Raw genomic sequence first — 21,781 nt, forward strand, 5'->3', positions numbered from 1 at the left:
ATATATATTTTAAAAAAAGATAACCTCAAACCTATTAAAACAACACAGAAGGCCTTCTTTGCTTTCCCTTACATGGTTATACAATAAATTAGGCTCCTGATCCCAGGTTCTGTGAGTGTGTGGGTTGGGGGGTAGGGGAGGGGACACTTCTCATGCAATACCAAACAACTCTCAGACACCAGCAGGGTATCCTGCAATTGAACTCCGTTCTGACAGAATCTCCCTGGAGACAGCCTCAGACTCCTCAGTTAAGGGTTCACTTCCACAAGCCTGGACCCTTCAGACACCAGTCACAAGTCCTGTGTTGCTGACTGACCGGCTATAACCCAGCACCCACAACACCTCCCCATCAGGCGAGATTAATTTGCTAGAATGGCTCCCAGAACTCAGATAAACATTTTACTTAATGGATCTCCAGTTTATTATAAAAGGATATAACTCAGGACCAGCCTAATAAAGAGATGCATAGGGCAAGGTGTGGAGAAGGGTTCTCTCTCAGACAGCGATACTCTCCCCAGATCTCCATGCATTCAGCAGTGGGGAAGCTCTCCAACCTTGTTCTTTGGTTTCTACAAAGGCTTTGTTATTGGGCATGGCTGACTACATCAACCTCTAGCCCCTCTCCTTTCATGGAAAACAGGACGTGGGACTGAAAATTCCAACCCTCTACTCCTATAGTTGGCTCCGTTGGCAAATAGCCCCCACTCTTAGGTGCTTTCCTAAGTCCATTAACATAACAAAAGACGCCATTGTCACTCTCAACACTTAGGAAATCCCAAGGTATTTGGGGGTGGTGAGCCAGGAACCTTGGACAAAGACCAATTATATAGGAGAAATATATTTTGGTCATGTGAAAAAAAGTCAAAAGACAGCAGTGAATTACTAGGATCTTACGTCATCATTAACAACTCCCCAGCCCATCACCATGTCTATGAGAATGCCTCCCAGGTAAGGCCACTCAGGTCAGGTCAGGTTCCAAACGCAGGAGTGGACTCAGCAATACATGGCCCCACCGGTCTGGCATCTGGTATTATGGAGCCAGGAGACAACAGAATCTCTTGCTCTGCGTCTTTTCCCAGGTGTCAATGTAATAAAGGATTTCCCTGTGACATACGCCACTTGTTGATGTCCTCACCCTCAGCTATTGTTTCTCCTTCTCTCCATTTATTCCCACTATGTCCCCCTGCGGAGGCCTGGGAGGTCTGCCGCTGTGCCGGGCCAGACTGCAGGCAGCACCACGGTCTAGCCAGTGCAGAACCAGCGGGCTATCTTCACCACCGGGCAAGATAGCTGCCTTCACTGTTGCCCCCATTTGCCAGGTTAGGTAAAGGCACATCCTGCCCATAAGGCCCACCAGTACTGTGACATAAAGCTCCAAAGCACCGTGGCCATTTCTGTTAGGAATTACTCCCACCTCCGGCCTATAGTTGCAGCCCTGGTCGGGAGAACGGAGGTGATGTGGGAAGAAAGAATGGCAGTACCTTCCTCACCCTCCTTCCCCAGATCCATGAGAAAAACAAGAGGAATCTATTGGGTGGGGATGTCAACGGAGGAGAGGTCCTTGCCCCCAGCTGCTGCTCATGGGGGTGGGTTTCTTGCAATAACCCAAGAAAAAGAACTTTGAAACTCTCCTGGGAGGATGAGAGGTGGCAGAAAGCCTTATTTCTGTGGCCTCAAACCCCTGAGTTTCCCACCTTTCCTTCCCTCAGTCCTGCCAGGGAAGAGGGCCCCCTTTGCCTTTCGCAGAGCTAACATCAGAGCCAGGGTACAGCCGGGCAACAGGCCAGCTCAGCTTGTGTTCCCAGCTGCAGCCCATGAGTCCATTGTGTGTGGGGTCCGCACGGCTGTGGGCCAGATGGATGACTACAAGAAAGCAGGTACAAGAGCCCCAAGACCCAAGAGCCAAGAGCCAAGAGAGCTAATTCCTTTGTTTAGGGGATTATGCATTGGCTCCACCCATTCTGGCTAATCCCTGGTTCCCCAGGCTTGACTGACAGGCAAATACCTTCCCTAGTCCCCTTTGTTGGACTCCCTCCCGTCCCCCCGCAACCCCTGCACCTTGACTCTGCAGGGAAAGGGCTGGTGTTCCTGGGAGAATGAAGTTACAGCTTCCTGGTGAAGCTGCCCAGATTGCATGCTTATAATGTCTGGTCTTCCCTTTGCTTCTTTCTATTACTAATAACCAGCTGATTACAACGATATTAGTCATGCTTCTTTACCCTCGTGGTCAGTGTGAGCGCACACTCATGAGGTGTGTAAGCCAGCTCTTCCTGCTCTCACCCCCTGCTTTGCACACCAACGTTTCATTGCCTGTCCGATTCTCTGTCACACTACCACTCTGAGGAGGTTCTCTGCCCATTGGTGGACGTTGTGGGCTGAAAAGTGAGTCCCTTGGTCTGAAGAGCGATGGTCAGCTGTCCAAATTAGTGCGGGTTCTTCTGTTTAGGTTCATTCATGACTCTGAGTATTCACATCCATACGGGGTAAGCCAAGCCCGGTCCAGAGTGCATGTCTGTTCCTCTCAGGACCCATTGGCAGCCCTTCCAGGTGGGGCAGGCGGCTGGAACCACCAGTAGATACCCCAGGTGTGTGACAGGTGAGCGTGTGGGTCCATGTGGGGGGCGTGGGGCACTGCAGCGACGTGATGGGCTCGACCTGACATGTTCCTCTGCACCCGCTGAGGCACCAATGCCTGTGAAACCGAGCTGCCTGCCAACAAGAGGCAGAGGCCGCTGCTAATGACAAGTTCCCTGGGGGAGGCCATGCGGGGCCGGCCAGTCAGACTGACACGCAGCCCTTTATGTTGCCTTCCTTCTGAACAATTCTTTTGATAGGTTCTCACTTCTAGATTGACAATAATTTTCTATCAAATGTAATTTCACTGTCTTTTAATTTTCATTTTCACTGCCCAGAAGTGGCTATATCTTCTGTCAATGTCATTATTGCTGGTTCGCAGGGGCTCTGTTTTTCTCTTAGCTGCTCTCAACATCTTCCCTTTGACTTTGGGATTCTACGACCTCCCTGCAAAATATCTAAGTATATGTTTCTTTTTTAATTTATTTTTATTGGATATATATTATATTTCTTTATTCTGTAGACCATAGATTCAACTATTTTAGGAAATTCCCCCAAATTGCTTCTCTCATTTCCTTCTGGGACTTTGATAAGCTGTACCTTAGACACGCTGTTGTAGCCTGTGTCTTCAATCTTGTTTACATACATGGGCCAGAAACATGTGGAGATGCAGGAAACATCTGTACTAGGTATGAGAAACCGCTGGGCCTGAGACCTCTTTCTGCCCCGGAACATCTTCAGCAGAGTGTGTCAGACAAGACAGCAAGACCCTCTAGAAGCTTCTATAGGAGACATGCTTTTGATTCATGGAAGCAAACAGGTGCACATACAAAGATGACACAATATGCACCACACAGACAGCAGCCCAGGAGGACTGGATTGGCTATCCTTATATCAGACAAAATCGATTTTAAAGTAAGAACTATCACAGAGAAAAGGGTAAAAATATCATAATGATACAACTATAAGTGTAAATGCATCTAACAGGTTTCCCAAATACAAGAAGCAAGAGCTGACTGATAGAACTGGAAGGAGAAATAAACAATTCAATAATTATACTTGAAGGTTTCAATAAAATCAAGACAGATATAGAAGGCTTTAACAATACAATAGACCAGCCTGACCTAATCGGCACGTTTAAAGCATTCACCCCCAAACAGCAGAACGCTCATTCTTTCCAAGACGAGGTGAAACATTCTGTAAGATTTATCTTATGCTAAGCCAAAAAACAAGTTTTATTAGTTTAAAATTATCACAAATACCATAACCTAAAGCAACAGAAGTTTTGTTCTCTCACAGCCCTGGAGTCCAGAGTCTGAAACCCGCATTCCTGGTCTGAAATGGAGTTTTAGATTCATGGAAACAAATAGGTCCATATAAAAAAATGCACGCTCCCCCACAGGCTCCACAGAATCCCTTCCTTGCAACTCCCAGCTCCCGGTGGCTGCCGGCACTCCTTGGCTGGTGGCCTCACCACTTGCATCTCTGCCTGCATCTCACACCCTCACCCTGCGTGTGTGTAATCTCACTCTGCCCTGCTTGAGGAGGGCACAGGTGACTGCATTGTTCAGGATAATCTCAAGGGCCTTAATTTAATCACATCTATGGAGATTCTATTTCCATGTAAGGTTACATTTATTAGTACTAGTTTATGTTTCACAGATTAGGACATGGATGTCTATTGGGGGAACAGTTTTTAGCTTACCACACAACTATCACTCATTAAAAGGATTAAAATAATATAAAGTTTGTTCTATGACCAATTAAAATTAAATTAGCAATCAACAAGAAAAATAGATATGGGAAATTATCAAATATTTGGAAACAAATGACATCTTTTAAATAATGATTGGATCAAAGAAGAAATAGCAAACAAAATTTAAAATGTCATAAATTGAATGATAATGGAAGCACAACATATAAAAATTCATAGGATGCAATAGAACAGTGCTTACAGGAAAATTGATAGTTTTAAGCTTATATTTGAAAGGAAGAAAGTTCTAATGAAACATAATTTAAGCTTCCTCATCAAATAACACACAAAGGAACAGGAAATCAAGGACTAGTAAATAGAAAAAAGGAAATAATTTAGAACAGATTAAAAATCAATGAAAAAAAGATCAATATAAAAATAAATGATTAAGAAATTTATTTGATACTAGAGGCCTGGTGCATGAAATTCATGCACTGGGGGGTGGGGGTTCCCTCAGCCCCTTTCACAGTCCGGGAGCCCTCAGTGAATGTCCTACTGATGGCCACAGTCTGGCAGCAGAGGCTCAGAGCAGGCGTCCTGTGTGTGTGTGTGTGTGTGTGTGTGTGTCCCCACTGGGGGTCTGCCCCCAGCCACATTGGAGGCTCAGAACAGGCACTGTGTGTGTGTGGGTATGGGTGTGTGTGTGTCTGCTGGGGGCCTGCCCGCAGCCACACCATGGAGGCTTGGAGCAGGAGCCCCTCTGTGTTGATCTCTCAGGCTCCTGGCCTCCACTGCATGTTGTACTCTCCCTTGAGCTATGGCCAGGATGGGGGTGCTGCTTGCAAGCCGGGCTTTCCTGCTCCCGGATCGCCATGGCGACGGGGGAGCAGGCCCAGCTGGGTGCTGCCCGAAGGCCGGGCTTTCCTGCTCCCTGATCAGGCACAACTGGGGGCTGCCTACAGGCTGCACTTTTCCACTTACCGATGGCCGGATCACCACAGCGACCCAGGGCCCAGCGGCACTTTCCTGCTCTCCAAGAGTCATAGGGTCCTGGCTGCGGGCGGGGCTTAGGCAGCATGGGGGTCCCGGCTGGGAGCTCAGGTGGCACATAGGGGTCCCGGCTGGGGGCAGGGCTTATGCCCCGCTGCCCAGGACTGCACATGGGGCCCGGATGGCAGCTCGCGCTGTCCCGCCCTGCCTGTAGTATAGGACAGAGGCCTGGTGCATGGGTGGGGGCCTGCTGGTTTGCCCTGAAGGGTGTCCTGGATCAGGATGGAGGTCCCGCTTGGGTGCCTGGCCAGCCTGGATGATGGGCTGATGGCTGTTTTTAGGCTGCCTGCACCCCCTTAGGGTGGGGTTCCCCACTGGGGTGCCTGGCCAGTCTGGGTGAGGGGCTGAGGGCCGTTTTCAGTCTGGCGGGTGACTGAAACTCACAGCCTCTCCTTTTTTTCTTTTTTCTTTTATTCTCTCTCCCCCCTCTCTTCCCCTGCACTCTCCCTCCCTCCATGGAACAGGGATCTGCCCAGGGACCCAGGATCTGGCTGGGGGTTTATGTAGACTCACCTTGGGGTGGTGCCCCTGGGTTGTAGGAGAGGGGGTGGAACTTGTTAGTATAATAAAGCACATGATTTAAACATTTTAAATCCAACTGCCTCAGTGTGTTCATAACTCACTGGCCGCAGCCCCACTGCCCGCCCTCTCCTGGCCCTTGTCAGTGAGAGGCCTGGGGCGTCCCAGCCACAGCCACTCTGGCCGTCCTCTCCTTTCACGTTGTGCACACAGACGGCAGCTTTCTAATGAAATGAACATGGAATGTGGCACAATTTGTAAGACTAAGCTGTTCAAATGATGTCATTGTTCAAACAAGGTGACATTACAATGAAGGAAGGAGTTCTTCTCAGGTGACCTTGATCCTGTCCTGTGGACAGGGCAGGTCGGGAGGGCCGGGGAGAAGGCGGGGCTTACTGAGAGAATGAGAGAGGGCCTCCGCTTTGGGCCCTTGGAAAGATGACTCCAGATTAACAAAGTTCCCTGGGCCGCTTAAAGCAACAGGGGAGAGCTGCATCAAACACCAGCGATCTGCATTCCCAGCATGTGTCTGTGTCTCAGAAGAGCCCAGCGCTGGAGGCGGAGCGCTGCGAGTGGAAGCAGGAGAGACCCTGGCTCAGCAACACTCCGAGCAACCACGGCCGACCCGGCTCCCAGGCCCGGGTGAGCTGCTCCTTTCATAGGCGAGTAGAATTGCTGAAACAGAAGAAACCTCCTTGACTCGTTTACTCCTGTCTCCACAAAGAAGCATCGTGCAAATAAATAACCTTTAAAATTCATGCTGAGTGCTCGCTACCTTGGTTAAGTAATGATTTCTAGATATGACAAGAAATGATAAGAAACAAAAGAAAAATGAGCTAAACTGAACTAAATCAAAAATAAAAAATTTTATGTTGCAAGTGATACTACCAAAGAAGTAAAAACAGCCAAGCCAGTGTTGCTCAGTGATTGACCACCAACCCATGAAGGGGGAGGTCACGGTTTGACTCCCCATCAGGGCACTTGCCCAGGCTTGGGGCTCTATGCCCAGTGGCGGTGCTCAGGAGGCAGCCCATAGATGATTCTCTCTCATCAATAATGTTTCTATCTCTCCCTCTCCCCTCCTCTCTCTAAAATCAATAAAAACTTTTATTTTTTGTAAAAAAAAGAAGAAAATAAAAGCATGATCCACAGAATGGGAAAACATATTTGTAAATTATATATCTGATAAGGAACTTTTATCCAGAATACATAAAAAAACACAACTCAATATTAAAAAGACAACTAATGTGACTTAAAAATGGGCAAATGGCTTAAGTAGATAGTTCTCCAAAAAAGATATACAAGCGGCCAATAAGCATAAGATTGCTGTTCACCTCATTAGTTATTGGAAATGCAGACCAAAGCCAGTGAGACACTGCTCCACAGCCACTGGAAGGGCTCACATCAAAAAGAGAAAAGAGCCCTGGCTGGTTTGGCTCAGTGCATAGAGTGTCAGCCTGTGGACTGAAGGGTCCCGAGTTCGATTTCCGGTCAGGGCACATGCCTGGGTTATGGGCTCAAGCCCCAGTAGGGGGCGTGCAGGAGGCAGCCGATAAGTGATTCTCTCTCATCATTGATGTTTCTATCTCTCTCTCCCTCTCCCTTCCTCTATGAAATCAATAAATATATATTTAAAAAAATTTTTTTAAAAGAGAGAGAAAAGAGTGAGGGCTGGCAAGCACATAGAGGAACTGGAACCTTCTATATTGCCGATGGTACGTAAAATGGTGAAGTTACTGTAGAAAACTGTATAGCTGTTACATAAATGTTAACTATATAACCCAGCAATTCTACTCCTAGATTTATACCTAAGAAAATTGATAGCCTAGACAAAATACCGGCTCTTCCACAAAATAGTGACTTCTGCGCATGGGCCACGAAGTTTCAATTGCACTGTACGTGCGCGCCCGCACGTGGTATTTTGTGAAAGAGCCACACTCAAGGGGCCAAAGAGCCGCATGTGGCTCGTGAGCCGCGGTTTGACCACTATGGGCCCAGGTCTATGCAAAAATGTGTACATGAATGTCACAGTAGCATTATTTATCACAGCCAAAAAGTGGAAACAACCCGTATCCACCAGCTGGCAGATGGGTAACAAAATTCAGTACAGCCATATCGAAATGCTTTTGGCCACTGAAAAAATGAAGTGCCGATACCTGCTACAACACAGATGAGCCTTGAACATGCTGAGTGAAAAAAGTCAGTCACAAAAGTTGGCATATTGCATGACTCCATGTATACTTTTACCGAGAAAAGCAAATTTGCACAGGCAGAAAGTAGAACAGTGGTTACTTCGGGCAGGAAGGGGGATGAGGAGAGACTGTTAGTGGGTGCATGGCTTCTTTGGGGAGCATGAAAATATTCCCTTTCGATTAGATTAGATTGTGGTGGTGATTGTGCAGCCCTGTCATTATACCAAGAAAGCACTGAGCTGTACACTGGCAGCAGGTGAACTGCAGGGTGCTGAACTGTAGGGTGTAGAATTGAACCTAATGAAGCTATTTAGAAGAAAACTCTAGAGGTCCCAGCGTCTTACCATTCTCAGGCTTATTGATTTTGACCCCAACCTGTTTGGCTTCCTTGATAGATGTGTCCCGAAGCTTCTACACAGCTCTTTATAGCTGAGTGCAGACCTGGGAGAGATACCTCTCCCACGGGACAGATCCTTTCCGGAGCCTGACGGTCTACGGCCCAGTCAGCCTTCCAAGCGTCCCTCAGTCTCAAGTGACAGTCGGCCCCTTTGAGTAGCTCTGTGCTGGGTGGGGTTTCACTTTCCCATCCCCCTGAGGCCTTCTCCTCCCCAGAGCCAGGCACACCCCACAGTGCCTGCTCAGTGACCCTAGGACAGCGGTTCTCAACCTTCCTAATGCTGCGACCCTTTAATACAGTTCCTCATGTTGTGGGGACCCCAATTTCATTGTTACAAATTGAACATAATTAAAGCATAGTGATTAATCACAAAAACAATATGTAATTATATATGTGTTTTCCGATGGTCTTAGGCAACCCCTGTGAAAGGGTCGTTCGACCCCCAAAGGGGTCACAACCCACTGCCTAGGTTGAGAACCACTGCCCTAGGAGCTTCTGAAGGCACAACGCAGACAGCGCACCACCCTGGAGCACCCCCGTTTGTGAAGGCATTTTTAGGAGATGGTACCGGTGTACCGCGAGGTCAAGAAGAAGAGGCAGAGCAGGGGGGAAGGGCTTGGGTGCAGCTGGCACCCGCCCAGCCCGCCCAGCCCGACCACCTGCTCCTTGCTTCCTATCACTGAAGGCATTTCAGTGGCCAAGTCTGAGAAGCTCATCTCAGGCATCTTCATGGAGCAACTAACTCCTCCGATGAGCAAGCTACCAATGGGTCACACGCCTTCAAGGTCCTGGGAAACAGTTACTAAGTCACCACTCAGTATTTTCTATATGTAAAGCCAATTTCTTTTGCACATCATTTCACCATTATTTAAGAACGTCTGTTCATGGGAAATATGTGTCATTTCAACATTTAATTAAATTTCATTTCATGGTTGAAAGCATTCCGTGATTTGACTTTATGCAGAAAATGATTAACCCAATTTTTGCTTTCTGAGTGGAACTGTGAACATGTTTTGATTAAATGATAAACTAAACACTTTGGCATTATCCCAGTTAATGAAATGGTGCTGATCCCTGGCAGACGTCTGGAAATGGAGAGGAGCCTCCAAATGCGGCTATTATCAGGCAGCCAAAAGAGTAACCCCCCATCTTATACCCCCCCACACTCCCCTGGCCAGGGCCAAACCAGAAGCTGGCAGACTGGGGTGCAGTGCTGCCTATCTGTTTTGTGTCTCTGGTCTCCCAGCTAAAGGAAAGGGCAGAGGCAGCCTCAGCCTACACATTCCGAAGCTCGGCTTCCAAGTTTGCGCCTTGCCATTTGAGCTCACTGTCCTAAAGAAATGGTGTTAAAACTGGTCGTTGGTGCTCCAGGCCAACGCAGAGGTGCTTCAGCCCATGTGTGATTAAAACATCCTGCATTTGCAAGTCTAACACAAAACTGAAGCAATATTGGCAATTCCAGCAGAAAAACAACACAAATGAAGAAAACAATAAAAATGTCAAACATGCACAGCACCATAACTAAATTATACCTCGAATATTTGAAGCTTCAGTTTTTTCTATTTTTAATGGTAAATTGAGATTACAATTGGTACATCCTTGTATATATCATCATAATCTTTTCTAATGATTGTCCTTTTGATGTTGTAATTAAACATTTTTGTAAACAACACAAGAAATACTGATGACACTTATTCATGCAAAAAAATTACATGGCAAAAAAATACCAAAACAAAGCCAAAGGACAAATGATTAACAAGGGAGTATATTTGACAAATAAAGAGCCAATATCCACAATAAACAAAGACTCTTAAAATTAATAAGAAAAAGATGTCCCTGCCATGAAGAGTAGCCGTATCCAGGGCAGACTTTGAGGTTCCTCGACAAGTGGGGACATCTTCTGTCCCATAATTCACAGAAAGTCAAAGGACAGGTTAAAAATGGTAGCCTGGGGCGCAGACAGCAACCCGCCCAGCTCTGCCTGCTGGAGAGCCCCAGGCGCAGCTGGAGTGAAACAGTGATATGTGCACCTTCTTACTGTGCAGGGCTACCAAGGAGGCGACTACACGTGGAAGAGGTGCTAAATGTAATGCGTTCTTACCTAGCCTCTGAAACCAACGTGGTCAGAGAATTTTGGGCCTTCAACAGGCAAATAAAGGAGGTCTTGGTATCCTTCTACTACCATCAGAGTGTAGCAGAGGGGAAACACTAGAGCTCTCTAGACAAACTGAAACCTCCTGCACTGCCCATCGGTCTCCGGACATGTTATTTATTCTCTTTGAGCGTCTATTTTATCATCTGAAATATGGGGGTAATAACGTGTCCTGTGGATTGGTGCTGAGGGTTAAATGGGATGGCGGTGGCGTACCAGTACGGAAAGCCCCACGTGGTAGGCGCGCAGCACTGTGCTGGCTGAGCCCCGTGTCACTAGCCGGGAGCCCAGGACGGGTTTTGCAAGTGGCTGCCTCCCATGTCAGTGCCCTGCGGTATCCGGAACAAGGCGGGGGAACGAAAAACAGGGAAAGAGAAAACGGACATCGCAGGGAGAGAGGCTGCGACCCTCTGGAGATGGCTGACTCTGGGCAAGCTATTAATAAAGAAAAGCTATTAATGTTTGTGGAGCATTTCATTTTCTTGGCATGCACTCAACTTTACATTCTCTCTAATGGAATGCTAAGTGGACAGAGTGGGAAAGGGATAGACGGGCCAAGAACAGCTGTTATGGGAGAACCTTTCCACTCACCCGGGAGGACTTCGGGGTGCGCAGCCTCAGGCAGCGAGCTGGCTCAGCAGCTCTCCCTCCTGAGCGTCTCTGGCTGAGGCCACAGAAGTCTTGACTTTGTGCTCAAAATAGACCGCTGGTTCAGAGGGCTCTCTGACAAAAGGCTAAAACGGCAGAGCAAATTGTGCTGTCACAGAGGACCATGGGGGCTTTTAAAGATCTATTTTGGGGCCGCTTCTCTTCCCTTCGCCAGCTGAAGTCACCATCGGCAGCGTGGGCCTGGGGCGCAGAGCTAGGCTCTGGTGGCTCCGTGGGGACCCGTTACTCACTAAGTGGTGAACTTGCCACTCATCGTGGGGCTTAGTGGCTGAGGACCTTCATTGTCGTTGCCGTGCGGAACCGGTAGGCCTCTGGAAGCTGCCGGCTCTGGGATGATCTATTTCAGGAAACTGGATAGAGAACGGACTATGTGACAGTGACAATGTCATGCCCCAAATTGGAATTTAGAGGCAAATGAATGGGCTGTGAGTAACTCTTCTAGGACACGAACGTTTGTTGATTTGACTCAAATGTGTCCCCTCCACAAACAGCACATGCAGAAGCTGCTGCTGAGCAGGGCCTGTGTCTGCCGGGGGGATGGCGAATGCTGTGCTCAGCCTTCGGATGCCCACAAACAAGAGCGCCCAGCGTCTTCGCCAGAGGGCCCAGCACACATGTCAGCTCAGACTCATAGGACACTTATTGTTTTTCGTTTTGAAATCATTTCAGATGTGCACAACAATTGCAAGAACAGTACAAAAACTCCTATATATCCTTCACCCAAATTCCCAAATGTTAACATTTCACTACATTTGTCTTATCATTCATGACAGACACATACTAGTATTATTTGAGCCATTTGAGAGTTGTAGCCATAATTCTTTTTATTCCTAAATGTTTTGATGTGTGATTCCTACACACAAGAACATAATGCAAGTACAATGATCTAAATCAGAAAATAACATTGATACAGTCATAGCACTGAATCTCCAGAGCGCATCCAAATTTTACAAAGTGTCCCGAGAATGCCCCCGGAGTAAAGGGAACGAAGGGGCATGTAATAAGCCACACGGGGCGTTTGCTGGCGTGTCTCTTAGTGCCCGTAGCCCGGTTTTTCAGAGGCTGGTGTTTTTGAGGAGTACAAGCCCGATACTTTGTAAAATGCCCCTCAGTTTGGATTTAGAGAATACATTAAAGAGAACATTACCTTTTGGCAATGCCCATGGTAATGATGGGTTCAGACAACCGTGGCTGGTGACAGAACCCGTCCCGCATGGAGGATACTCATGTGGTCTGAACGCCGTGCCTCACCAAACGCTTACCGATGACAGAGAAAAGAGTCGCTTTGCAGAAGCCTGGCAGGTGCCACCGGAACAAGGCCATCAGTCACAGCTGACGGCCGCGATGTCGGGACAAATGACTCGGGTGCCTCCTGCTGTGATGCTGTGAGTAAAACACAACCTTCACTTTTCTGGTCTTCCCACCCGCAGTAACCCGCGTTCACTCGTGCCCGCCCCTGAACACATGGCGGTGAAGGCAGCCCAGGGCGGGCGGGCGGCTCTGCCAGGCGGGGGTGGCAGCGCAGCCGCCTGTGCACGAGCCTGCAGAGCAGCCAGGGCGCCAGCGCGGACGGGCCTCTCCCGGGCCTGAGAGGAGCTTGCCAACCCACCCCTTCAGCCCCTTCGGCCTCGGCGCCTCCTTTCCGCACGGAGGCCTGAGGGCAATGGAACCTTCATTCCCGAGTCGGGCTGCAGCACGGGGGGTGCCATCTGACTCAGTTTCCCGCGCGGCTGCAGGCCTGGCCGCCGCAGCGGCTCCTGCCTCCGGTTTGCTGTCCGGAGCGCTGGGCGCGGGCTCTGTGGGCGGCCCTGGCGCCTGGACGGACCCCGCTGGGCTGAGGACTGACCTCCCTCCCCAGGCCCGGGTGGGAAGGCGCTGCTGGCGTCGGGCTGGTGTCGGTCATGCTCTCCCGGCGCCCAGGCGGCCCGGGGGCGCCAGCCTCTCCCCGCGGGTCAGGCTGCAGGGAGGCTGCTGCTCTGCGCCCCGCCTCGCCCGCTCCCCGCGGTGCAAGGAGGACAGGAGCGGAGCCCGGCCCTGGCTTTCTTCTCATGTCCGTCCTGTTCACACCGTCTGGATGAGACTGCTGACCCTCCCGGAAGCGCCCATCCGGACGCTGTTCTCACCAAGCAGGACAGGGCGCTTCCATCACCCGCTTCGTGGACGGGAGGGCGGAGGCCGGGAAACGGCGCCGCCTCAGCCAAACCGCACACTGGCCGCAGCCGAGGAGGCCCGGCCCGGCCTGCACAGCGCGCTCTCCCCGCACCATCTGCCAGGGCGGGTGTGCGAGCCCCGCGCAGCCCGTGCGGACGGGACCGGGCGGGCTGGGAGGCGGAGGGCGCGCCTGCAGGGCCTGGTGTCCCCCCCTCCCCCCCGCACCCCAGAGTGGGGACGGGGTGCTGGAGACTCCTACGAGGGTTGGAACCGCCCGAGGGCCTGGCGGGTGCCGAAGGAGCCCAGGAAAAATGACACTTGCAGAGGCAGCCCCGAGTGCTTGGAGGGAAACCAGGAGCTCCGAGCGGAGGGAGGACGGGCCAGGAGCCGCGGAGGGTGGAGGCACAGGCAGGGAGCTGGGGTCGGGTTAGGCTCAGGAGCATTTCCCTCGGGCACGGGCACGGGCACGCCTCGTCATGCCTCCTTCTATTTCGTTGCTGCGCCTCCTCCCCTTGGCAGGTCCAACACTTGTCCAGCCTCCGGGCGATGTTTGAGGAGCCCCCCCCCCCCCCTGCTGGGCAGACGGTGCTGAGCGGACAGAGGGGTGCCACGCAGTGTCCTCCGCGGTTCCGAGTGGTGACCTCCAGCCCGAGGCAGAGGTCATGGGGAGGAGCCTGAGCCTCAGCACAGGGGAGCCCCTGGGCTCTGAGGGGTGAGCTCTGGGCGCCCGCGGCAGCAGCAGGGGGAGAGAGGACGTGACGTGGACGTGGTCACTGTGGGGCCGGAGGAGCCCCCTGTGGAGATGCCCGGGGCAGCTAGATGTTTGAATCTGGCCTCAGAAGCGAGGCGGGGGCGGGGCGGGGGCGGGGAGGGAGAGTCCGGGGGCGGTCCCCCGGGGGAGTGGGCCACATGGGAACAGCCTTTGAGGAAAGGGGCGGCCTGGAGAGGACTCCTGCCTAAGACCGGCAGCACCTCCTTCCTTTCTGTGCTCTTTCCCGCGGCTCCCAACAACCATGACCCCACACTGCTTCTTCAGAGGGTGACCAAGCCCCACTTGCCGGCGTGCGAAGGAGATGTACCTGGCGCTGCGCGAGACGCATGACGATTCCCTGACCCGGACACTTCAGTTGCATGAGCCCCTTCCCTTTCCCCCAGCGGCTCTGACTTCTCAGCCAGTCTGGAGTTTCAGGCCTGGGCATCCTTATCACACGCGTTTGACAAGGAGAAATGGGGCTCTGAGGCTCTTTCCTGCTTTCTTCCCATGTCCAGCCACTGCCTTTCCAGGCCCCATCTCCTCCACCCCCTCTGCCCCAACAGCGAAGAAAGGCCGGAGACAGAGGCTGTGGGCTGCTTCGGGTGGCAGGCTTCAGGCAGGCAGGCTTCCTGACAGCTCAGCTTGGTGGCTGTATTTTTCATCCCAGCTTTATTTCTTGGCAGGTGATGCAATACTTTCCCCTTCGTACTTATTCCACGTTAGCTAACTGGCCATTTTAGCATGGCCCTGCAGGGATATAAACATTTAGAGAACTTTTTGCAAGGACAAGAAGGGATTATATGTTTGAAGCCAGCAAGCTGGTTATGTTTAGGAACATCACCATGGGATTTAAGATGCTGCGTTGATGTAATGCAGTTGGTGGTTTATGAAAAACCTTTCAGACTAGCCTTGGCCAGAGAAGCCCAACCACATTCCTTGCTGGTGAGCAGCAGGCAGGGCCCAGTGGGAGCACTTCTAAGTGTTCTGTTAGTAACCTCGTATTCTCTGCCTCTCCGGGGAGAGGGGCTTGTGGGGGAGAGGAGGACTTCACGGTGACATTTTCTGTTGAGGCTGTGTGAGGCTCTAAGTCAGTGGTTCTCAACCTGTGGGTCGCGACCCCTTTGGGGGTCGAATGACCCTTTCACAGGGGCCTAAGACCATCGGAAAACACATATATAATTACATATTGTTTTTGTGATTAATCACTATGCTTTAATTATGTTCAATTTGTAACAATGACATTGGGGGTCACCACAACATGAGGAACTGTATTAAAGGGTCGCGGCATGAGGAAGGTTGAGACCCACTGCTCTAAGTAGTCAAAGGGACAATCTAGAAATAGTTCAGAAAGTGGTCACCCGCCTCCAGCCTGCTCCGCTGCAGGGCGGGCCACGTTTGCCGCACCTTCTTTATGGATCTCAGAACAAGTGGGTGCGTGGACGACTAGCAATCGCTTGTGCACGGTCAAAGGTCCAGCTTCAGGAGGGAAAAAGTCCCCATTTGCTAAAACTGGGGAAATAATTCCCACAATGGAAAACTGTATTCTAGGAACTGAGGAAACATCTTGTCTTCTCTACATGTACATTTAATTATACTAAATACCAATAAGTAGGTTGCACGAGATCCGTGGTCGGCAAACAGCAGCTCGTGAGCCAATTGCGGTTCTTTGGCCCCTTGAGTGTGGCTCTTCCACAAAATACCACGTGCGGGTGCACATGTACAGTGCGATTGAAACTTTGTGGCCCATGAGCAGAAGTCGATATTTTGTCGAAGAGCCACACTCAAGGGGCCAAAGAGCCACATGTGGCTCTCAAGCCACGATTTGCCGAGCCACAATTTACTGAGCACTGCACTAGATGATGTTTAATGTCGCTTATTTAAAAACACATGAATACATAATTTATTAAAAGTATTTTCCAGTGCACACATACACAAACATAATGAAGTTATACATTAATATGTACCTGTCCATTTTTAAAAAATTGTGCTAAAGGAGAATTAAAATAGGAAAAACATAGTATCCAAATATTTCTATCCCTATGACACTGCCAATTTTCTTTCATGATATTCTAAGACATGATATTTTTTCTTTGAGTTCTATTAAAATGTACCTCTGTATTATTAACTACTAATCCGTGCACTGGGCCGGCACGGCCTGATCCCCACAGGCCAGGCTAAGGGACCCCACTGGTACACAAATTCGTGCACTGGGCCTCTAGTATGCATATAAGATCTTTGGTTAATCTCTTCTCACTCTCCCCTCTCTCCCTTCCCTCTGAGATTTATCAGTCTGTTCCATGTTTCCATGTCTGTTCATTGAGCGTCTGCCTCCTGGTGGTCAGTGTGCATCATAGCTACCAGTCAAATAGTTGAACAGTTGAACGGTCGCTTAGGCTTTTATATATATAGACTAGAGGCCCGGTGCACGAAATTGGTGTACGGGAGGAAGGTTTCCTCAGCCCAACCTGCACCCTCTCCAATCCGGGAGCCCTCAGGGGATGTCCTACTGATGGCTTAGGCCCGCTCCCCATGGTCCTCTGGTCTCTGCAGGGCCTGCCTGCTCAATGCCATGGCGACAGGTAAACAGGCACTGCTGTCTGCTCTCTGTGGGGCTGCTTTCCTGCTCACCCAGTCACCAGGGAGACCTGCAAGCAGGCCCTGCTGTCTGCTCTCTGTGGGGCTGCTTTCCTGCTCACCCAGTCACCAGGGAGACCTGCAAGCAGGCCCTGCTGTCTGCTCTCTGTGGGGCTGCTTTCCTGCTCACCCAGTCACCAGGGAGACCTGCAAGCGGACCCTGCTGTCTGCTCTCTGTGGGGCTGCTTTCCTGCTCACCCAGTCACCAGGGAGGCCTGCAAGCAGGCCCTGCTGTCTGCTCTCTTCAGGGCTGCTTGCCTGCTCACCTGGTTGCCGCGGAGACCCACAAACAGGCCCTGCTGTCTGCTCTCTGCAGGGCCCACTTGCCACCTCGCTGCCGATAGGACTGAAAGGACTGGAGGACTCCTGGGGGTGGGTCCAGCTGCGTTGCCTCCTGCCGTTGCCCTGGTGGGGCTGATTGGACTGGGCACTGCCATCTTATGGCTGTGTGTGCCGTCATCTTTGTGACGAAGTGACGGTCAATTTGCATATTCCCGCCTTATTAGATAGGACAAGAGGCTCGGTGCATGAAATTCGTGCAGGGGGGGGCGGCCCTCAGGCCAGCCTGCGCCCTCTTCAATCCAGGATCCCTCGGGGGATGTCCAATTGCCTCTTGCAATCCAGGACCTCTGGCTCCTAACTGCTCACCTGCCTGCCTGCCTGCCTGATCACCCCTGACCCCTCTGCCTGCCTGCCTGATTGCCTTTAACCACATCTGCCTCTCCCCGCACCTGGGACCCAGGATTCCCTTCTCTGGCTGGCTGCAGGCACCCAGAACCCGGGCTGCAGGCACAGGCACAGCCGCTGGCGCCCAAGACTACAGGGCAGGTGGCTTGTCCCTCTCCCAGGCCACAGGAGCAGGTGCAGCCACTGGTGCCCGGGACCATGGAGTGGGCGGCTTGTCCCTCTCCCGGGCCCCAGCCCCAGCTGCTGAAGCCCAGGACTGCGGGGCATGCAGCTTGTCCCTCTCCCGGGCCATAGGCACAGGCGCAGCTGCTGGCACCTGGGACCATGGGGCAGGTGGCTTGTCCCTCTCCCGGGACACAGCCTGGCTGGTCCCCATTCCTCTCTCGTGAGCTCATTTGTGCCTGGCTGGACCCCATTCCTCTTTTGTGAGCTCATTTGTGCCTGGCTGGTCCCCATTTCTCTCTCTCCAGTATTGAGTATCTGAGCCATTACAGTGTTATGGCCTGGGGCATGATGACCATTTGCATATTAGCTCTTTATTATATAAGACTAGAGGCCCAGTTCATGAAATTCATGTTCGGGGGGCAGGAGGGAGTCCCTCAGCCTGACCTGCACCTGTCCAATCTGGGAGCCCTCAGGGGATGTCCTACTGATGACTTAGGCCTGCTCCTTGTAGTTCTCTGCTGTTTGCAGGGCCCGCTTGGCTGTTCCCGGGTCACCACAGCCAAGCAGGCCCTGCTCTCAGCGGCCGCCCCCCCAGGACTGGAGGACTCCAGCAGGGCTGAGAGGGCTGGGTGTCACCATCTTGTGGCTATGGGCACCCCAATCTTTGTGTCAGAGTGATGGTTAATTTGCATATTACTCTTTTATTAGATAGGATAGTTGCCATGTTGTGTATTATATCCCAAACTTATTCATCTGATAATTGAAAATTTGTAACCTTTGAGCAACATCTCCTCATTTCCCCCACACCCACTCTGGCAGCCACTATTCTACTCTCTATTTCTATGAGTTTGACCTTATTTTTTTTTTTGAGGTCCCATGTTATTCATCTTTCTCTGTCTGGCTTATTTCATAATGCCATCCAGGTTTATCTATGCTACTTCAAATGGCAGGTTTTCCTTCTTTCTCATGGTTGACCCTTAGAATATATACCCAGGTGTGGGTGTGATGGATCATAGGGGAGTTCTATTTTTGTCTCTTCAAGGAACCTCCATTTGCTTTCCATTCTCGCTAACATTCTCACCAGCACTTGTGACCTCTTTGTCTATTTGATGGTACCCATGTTAACAGGTGTGAGGTGATGTCTCATTGTGGTTTTGATTTACACTGCCCTGATGATTAGTGATGGTGAGTATCTTTTCATGTATCTGTTAGCCATGGGAAAGGCTTCTTTGGAAAAATGTCTATTCTGGACTCATCTATTTTTTAATTGAATTATTTGTGTGGGTGGTTTTTGTGTGTTTTTGCTATTGAGTTATGAGTTCCTTTATGTTTTATTTATTAGCCCCTTACCAAGTATATGGTTTGCAAATATTTTCTCCTATTCCATAGGCTGCCTTTTCACTTTGTTGATGGTTTCCTTTGCAACGTGGAAGCTTATGGTTTAATGTGGTCCCACTTGTGTTTTTATTTCATTTTAAATATATTTTTATTGTTAATAGTATTACAGATATCTCCAATTTCCCCCATCTTTCCCTCCTCCTCCCAGCCCTACCCATCTCCCTAGAAGTTCTCACTACCCTACTGCCAGTGTCCATAGGCTATGAATATGAGTTTGTAAGTTCTTTGGTTTATCTCACAACTCCACATCGAGGTATGTTAGTCTGTCCCATGCCTCCCTGCTTCAGGTCTTATTTTGTTGGTCAATTTATTTTGTCCATTAGATTTCACAAATAAGTGAGATCATGTGATATTTGGCTTTCTCAGTTTGGCTTATTTCACTTAGCATGATATTTTCCAGGTCCATCCACACTGTACCAAAGGGCAAGAGATCCCTCTCTTTTACTGCTGCACAGTGTTCCATGGTGTAAATGTCCCACAGTTTTTTTTTTATCCACTCATCCACTGATGGGCACTTGGGCTGTTTTCCATATCTTAACTATTATAAATAACGCTGCTATGAACATAGGGGTGCATACATTCTTTCTGATTAGTGTTTTTGGGTTTTTAGGATATATTTGCAGAAGTAGGATCACTGGGTCAAATGGAAGTTCTATTTTTAACTTTTAGAGGAAATTTCATACTGTTTTGCATAGTGGCTGCACCAGTCTGCATTCCCACCAGCAGTGCACTAGGGTTCCCTTTTCCCCACATCCTCCTCAGCTCTTGTTGTTTGTTGATTTCTTGATGATAGGCATTCTGACAGGTGTGAGGTGATATTCAGTTGTGGTTTTGATTTGCATTTCTCTGATGATTAGTGACTTCGAGCATTTTTTCGTATGTCTCTCGGCCATTTGTATGTCCTCTTTGGAGAAATGTCTATTCAGGTGTTCTGCCCATTTTTTCATTGGATTGTTTTACTTAATTTTCTTGAGTTGTATGAGTACTTTATATATTTTGGATATTAACCCCTTATCATATGTATCATTGGCAAATATGTTCTCCCATTTAGTGGGTTCCCTTTTCAATTTGATGCTGGTTGCTTTTGCTGTGCAGAAGCTTTTAATTTTGATGTGGTCCCATTTGTGTATTTTCTCCTTCGTTTCCTTTACCCTAGGAGATGTATCTGTAAACATATTGCTAACTGAGATGTCTGAGATTTTATTGTCTATGTTCTCCTCTAAGATTTTTATGGTTTCATGGCTTACATTTAAGTGTTTATTGAGTTTATTCTTGTATATGGTGTAAGTTGGTGGGCTAGTTTCATCTTTTTGCATGTGTCTGTCCAGTTTTCCCAGCACCATTTGTTGAAAAGACTGTCTACTCCATAGTATGCTCTTGCCTCCTTTGTCAAATATTAATTGTCCTTAATGGTGTGGGTCCATTTCTGGGATCTCTGTTCTAATTCATTAGTCTATATACCTGATCTTGTGCCAGTACCAGGCTGTTTTGGTTATAATGGCTTTGTAGTATAGTTTGATATCTGGTATTATAATTCCTCCTACTTCATTCTTCTTTCTCTAGATTGCTGCTGCTATTCAGGGTCTTTTATGGTTCCATATAAATTTTTGGAGTATTTGCTCTAGTTCTATGAAGTATACCATTGATATTTTAATAGGGATTGCACTGAATCTGTAGAATGCTTTGGGTAGTATAGACATTTTAATTATGTTAATTCTTCCAATCATGAACATGGTATATTCTTCCACTTGTTTATGTCTTCCTCTATTTCTTTTTTCAATGTCCTGGAGTTTTCTGAGTGCAGGTCTTTTACCTCCTTGGTTACATTTATTCCTAGGTATCTTCTTTTTGTTGTTGTTGCAATAGTAAACGGGATTACTTTTTTAGTTTCTCTTTCTGAGACTTCATTATTGGTGTATAAAAATGCCATAGGTTTGTGAATGTTGATTTTGTATCCTGCCACCTGGCCGAATTCATTTATTAAGTCTAGTAGTTTCCTGGTGGAGTCTTTAGAGTTTTCTGTGTATAATATCATGTCATCTGCGAATAATGACAGTTTTATTTCCTCCTTTCCAATTTGGATGCCTTTTATATCGTCTTCTTGTCTGATCGCTGTGGCTAGAGCTTCCAGTGCTCTGTGAATGGGCATGGTGAGAGCGGACATCCTTGTCTTGTTCCTGTTCTCAGGAGAAACACTTTTCACGTTTGCCGTTTAGTATCATGTTGGCTATAGGTTGTCACATATGGCCTTTATTATGTTGAAGTGTGATCCCTCTATTCCCACTTTACTGAGAATTTTTATCAAAAAAGGACGCTGGATTTTGTTGAATGCTTTTCTTGCATCTATTGATATGATCATGTGGTTTTTATCTTTCAATTTGTCTATGTGATGTATCACATTTATTGATTTGCAAATATTGTGTCAACCTTGCATCCCTGAAATAAATCCCATTTGATCATGGTGCATGATCTTTTTAATATATTGCTGAATCAAATTTGCTAATATTTTGTTCAGGATTTTAGCATCTATGCTCATCAAGGATGTTGGCCTATAATTTCATTTCTTTGTAGTGTCTTTATCTGGTTGTGGAATTAGAATAATTCTGGCTTCATACAAAGAACTTGAAAGTGTTCCATCCTCTTGAGAATTTTGGAATAGGTGAGGAGAATAGTTGTTAGTTCTTCTTTAAAAGTTTGGTAAAATTCACCTGTAAATCCATCCAGTCCCAGACTTTTGTTTACTGGA

Source organism: Myotis nattereri (assembly GCF_964212035.1).
Source record: "Myotis nattereri genome assembly, chromosome: 12".
In the NCBI taxonomy this organism is placed as follows: domain Eukaryota; kingdom Metazoa; phylum Chordata; class Mammalia; order Chiroptera; family Vespertilionidae; genus Myotis; species Myotis nattereri.